A 5010-nucleotide genomic window follows, 5' to 3' on the forward strand; every position below is an offset into this window, starting at 1 on the left:
CAAATTCTTAACATGGCTAATCATCAGGAAAAAATAAATCAAAACCATAATGAAAATTTCATGTCTATTAAAATGACTATTATAAAAAAGATGAACGATAACATGTGTTGGTGAGAACATGGGGAAAAAGGAATCATGGTGCATTGTTGGTAGAAACGTAAATTAGTACAGCCATTATAGAAAAGAGAATGAAAGTTCCTCAAAAATTTAGTAGTAGAACTACTATATGATCCAGCAACCCTATTACTGTGTATATGTCAAAAAGAAATCAGAATTGCAAAGAGATAACTGCACTCCCATGATCAATGCAGCATTATTCAAAGTAGCCAAGATATGGAATCAACGTAAGTATTTATCAACAAATAAATGTACATGATTCTGGGTGGGGATCTAGGAGTACAGCAGCCATGAACAATCATCTTTTACTCAACAACAGTGCCAAGATGTCCATCCTGGGACCAGGTACCTGGAAGTCTCCTCCAGGCCTGGCGACCGAGGCTGTAAATGTGGTGATTAACATTGGGTACTGCCACATAGATTGTGCCCACGTGTACCAGAATGAGAATGAGTCAGGGGTGGTCATTTAGGAGAAGCTCAGGGAGCAGGCAGTAAAGTGCAAGTAGCTCTTCATCATCAGCAAGCTGTGGTGCACATACCTTAAGAAGGGTTTGGTGAAAGAAACCTGCCAGAAGATGCTCAGTTACTTGAATCTGGACTACCTAGACATCTACTTTATTCACTGGACAACTGGCTTTAAACCAGGGAAGAAATTTTTCCCATTGGATGATTCAGCCACTGTATGTCCCAATGACACCAGCATTGTGGACACATGAGCAGCCATGAAAGAGCTGGTGGATGAAGGGTTGGTGAAATCTATTGGCATCTCCAACTTCAACTATTCTCATGTTCAGGAGGATCTTAAACAAACGTGGCTTAAAGTATCAGCCAATGGTTAAACAGATTGAGTTCTACACATACCTAACTCAAAAGAAGTTAATCCAGTACTGCCAGTCCAAAGGCATCATGGTGACTGCCTATAGCCCCCTTGACTCTCTGGACAGGCCCTGGGCAAATCTCAAGGACTCTTCTGTCCTGGAGGATGCCAGAAGCAAGGTGATCACAGTCAAGCATAATAAAACTACAGCTCAGGTTCTGATTTGATTTCCCATTCAGAGAAACTTGGTGGTGAATCCTAAGTCTGTGACACAAAAATGCATTGCAGAGAACTTTAAGGTCTTTTACTTTGAACTGAGCAGCAAGGATATGACCACCTTACCTAGCTACAACAGAAACTGTGCCTTGGTAAGCTGTGCCTTGCACAAGAATTACCCCTTCTAGGAAGAATTTTGAAGCTGTGGATGCCTGCTCATCTCCAAGTGACCTACATCTGTTTTTCCTGCCTCATTTTTTTCTTGCCAATGTAATATGGACTGTGACACTCAGTGGTGAGACAGCAATCTGTAGATTGACCAGCGAGGGCTTGCCTGGCTTGATGTTGAGTCTGAAGAGCAGTACCCATAGAGAAGAAGTTTCTTCCAGTTTTCTTTGTCCCCTTTTTTGTCCAGCTGGGGAAAGTACAACCTGAATATCCTTTTATGACTAAGGAGAAAAACAATCCACAAGGTCAAAATAGTGCAACTAAGAGTTGAGATTTGACTGCTTGGAATTGTAATCCTTTCAGCAAGACTTCTTTTTGCCTCAAATAAAAAGTGTTTTTTTGTGAGCTTGGAAAAAAACCCAAACAGATAAATGGATGAAAGAAAATGTGATAAATATATGTAATGGAATAGTATTCAGCCATAAAAACAGAAATCATGTCATTTGGGATGACAAATGAATCTCAAGGAAATTATGTTAAGTGCAATAAGCCAGGCACAGAAAGACTTTATGATCTTGCTGATATGTGGAATCTAAAAATGTCAAACTCATAGAATGAGAAAGTAAAATGGTGGTTACCAGAGACTAAGAGGTAGGCGGATTGAAGAGATGTCAGTTGAAAAATACAAAATTTCAGTTAGACGGGAGGAATAAGTTAATGTGCAAGACGTCTGTTGCACATCATGTTGACTACAGTTAATGACAACATATTATATACTTGAAAATTGCCAAGAGAATAGATTTTAAATGTTCTAACAACAAAAAAATGAGGTAATATGTATGTTAATTAGCTTGATTTAATTATTCTGCAATGTATATGTTTTCTACCATAAATAGATACAAGAAAAGCAATTTTAAAAAGAGAATTAAAGAGATAGTTAATTAAAATTCTACGTGTCTTCCTAAATTTTAAAAAGCAAGAAACCAAAGTCTTAATTAGGAATATAAATAAATTTACATAATATCTACACATGAACATACAGAGTGGAAAAATAGACATTGGAGACTACAAAAGGTAAAAATGTGGGTTCGGGATGAAGGTTGGAGAATTACTTATTTGGTACAATTTTCATTATTCAGGTGATGCGTAGACTAAAAGGCCATACTTCACCATTACACAATATATACATGTAAAAAATCTGCACTTATAGCCCCTAAATATATAAAAAATAAAACAAAACAAAAAAATACCAAAAATAATTTCCATAATATGATAAAATATTCTCTGGTCAATACATAAGTTTATGTCTGATCATAAAAAATTGGAGATATTTTTAAAAATCTGTTTCTACTAACATGATTTCAATATTTTTTTCTAGATAGTCTACCTAATGTGACAAAAGGAGAATAAAGTATGTATATTAGAAAGGAGGACACAAAATTATCACTATTTACAATCATAAGGTTGTTTCTTAGTAAAATTCAGATAATCATCTAAAAAATCATTGGGGAAAATAAAAATTCAATAACATTTCCAGTTGTAAAATACAAGGCAAAATTTCAGTTTTATTGTATACCTACAATAAGAAATTAGCACATATAATGGGGAAAATCCTATTTATAAGAGCAATGTATGTATCAAGAAATGTGTAGAGACCTTTATGGGAAAATCATTAGGCCTTATGGATGTACATGAAAAAATGATTGGCCGGGCACGGTGGTTCATGCCTGTAATTCCAGCATTTTGGGAGTCCGAGGTAGGCAGATCACGTGAGGCCAGGAGTTCGAGACCAGCCTGACCAACATGGAGAAACCCTCTCTCTACAAAAAATACAAAAATTAGCTGGTCGTCGTGGTACACATCTGTAGTCCTAGCTACTCGGGAGGCTGAGGCATGAGAATCGCTTGAACTTGGGAGGCGGAGGTCGTAGTGAGCTGAGATCATGCCACGGCACTCCAGCCTGGGTGACAGAGTAGGACTCTGTCTCAAAAAAGAAAAGCGATTAAGTGGAGATTCCTATTTCTGGATTGGAAGACTATATTGTACTGATGCCTATTCTCTCCCAGAGAATATATATGCATACATGTAATCCAATTCCAATAAAATTCCAGAGCTACCATGGTATGTATAATATGTTGCTAGTGCTAGAATAAACACCTATATAAATGGTACAGAAAAGAAAATCCCTTCGTTTACTTTAAACATTTAATATTTAATATATGATAATTTTTTTTTTTTTTTTTTTTGAGACGGAGTCTGGCTCTGTCACCCAGGCTGGAGTGCAGTGGCACGATCTCGGCTCACTGCAAGCTCCGCCTCCCGGGTTCACGCCATTCTCCTGCCTCAGCCTCTCCGAATAGCTGGGACTACAGGCGCCCGCCACCACGCCCGGCTGATTTTTTTGTATTTTTAGTAGAGACGGGGTTTCACCGTGGTCTCGATCTCCTGACCTCGTGATCCGCCCGCCTCGGCCTCCCAGAGTGCTGGGATTACAAGCATGAGCCACCACGCCCGGCCCTATATGATAAAAATTTATTTGGCTTATTTGCACGTTCCTGTTTGTTTTATTTATGGATAGTTGTAGATAAAGATGTAGATGTAGTTACAGTTTTATCCTTTCTAATTCACTTTATTTGATGCATGTCTCTTTTACAAATTCCTTCATTGAGTTTATGGTTTTGATGTCATCTGTGTTTCACAACAGATCAGCGGGTCTTGTGTTTTTAAGTCCATTCCACCACTCTATGTCTTTTGATTGGAGAGTGTAATTCATTTACATTTAATTTTATTATTGATAATTTGTTAATTGTTTTATGGCTGTTTTGCCATCTTTCTTCCTTCTTTTCTTTCTTTTCTTTTTTTTCTTCCTTCTTTCTTCTTGTCTTCACTTTTGTGAAGGTTATTTTCTCTTGTGGTATGCTTTAATTTCTTGCTTTTTATTTTTTGTGTATTCATTGTGTATTTTTTGATTAGAGGTTACCATGAGGCTTGCAAATAGTGTTATAACCCATTATTTTAAACTAATGACAACAATGACAACTTAACATTTATTGCATAAACAAACACGACAGAAAAGTAGTAAAAGTTCAATCCTTTGTGTCTCTCCACTTTTTAATCTTTGGTTGTTTCTGTTTATGTCTTATTGTACTTTCCCCATTTTTAATGCAATTATTTGTTTTTTGCTTCTTGGTTTGTTTAAGTTCCTTTATAGATTCTGGATATTAGCCCTTTATCAGATGTGTAGTTTGTGAATATTTTCTCCCATTCTGTAGATTGTCTATTTACTCTGATGATAGTTTCTTTTGCTGTGCAGAAGCTCTTTAGTTTAATTAGATACCACGTGTCAATTTTTGCTTTTGTTGCAACTGCTTTTGGCATCTTCATTATGAAATATTTGCCAGAGCCAGGCCGGGCATGGTGGCTCACGCTTGTAATCCCAGCACTTTGGGAGGCTGAGGCAGGCGGATCATGAGGTCAGGAGATCGAGACCACGGTGAAACTCCGTCTCTACTAAAAATACAAAAAATTAGCCGGGCGTGGTGGTGGGCACATGTAGTCCCAACTACTAGGAGAGGCTGAGGCAGGAGAATGGTGTGAACCTGGGAGGCGGAGCTTGCAGTGAGCCGAGATTGCACCACTGCACTCCAGCCTGGGTGACAGAGCGAGACTCTGTCTCAAAAAAAAAAAAAAAA

The 5010-nt window shown here is 37.8% G+C and overlaps 1 pseudogene; it reads left to right on the forward strand.

Annotated features, from left to right (window-relative positions):
* Positions 1–407: 407 nt before the first annotated feature.
* On the forward strand, positions 408–1350 carry LOC116811377 (aldo-keto reductase family 1 member B1-like; annotated as a pseudogene).
* Positions 1351–5010: the final 3660 nt, after the last annotated feature.

This window comes from Hylobates moloch, unplaced genomic scaffold (genome assembly GCF_009828535.3).
Source record: "Hylobates moloch isolate HMO894 unplaced genomic scaffold, HMol_V3 SCAFFOLD_7, whole genome shotgun sequence".
NCBI lineage: Eukaryota > Metazoa > Chordata > Mammalia > Primates > Hylobatidae > Hylobates > Hylobates moloch.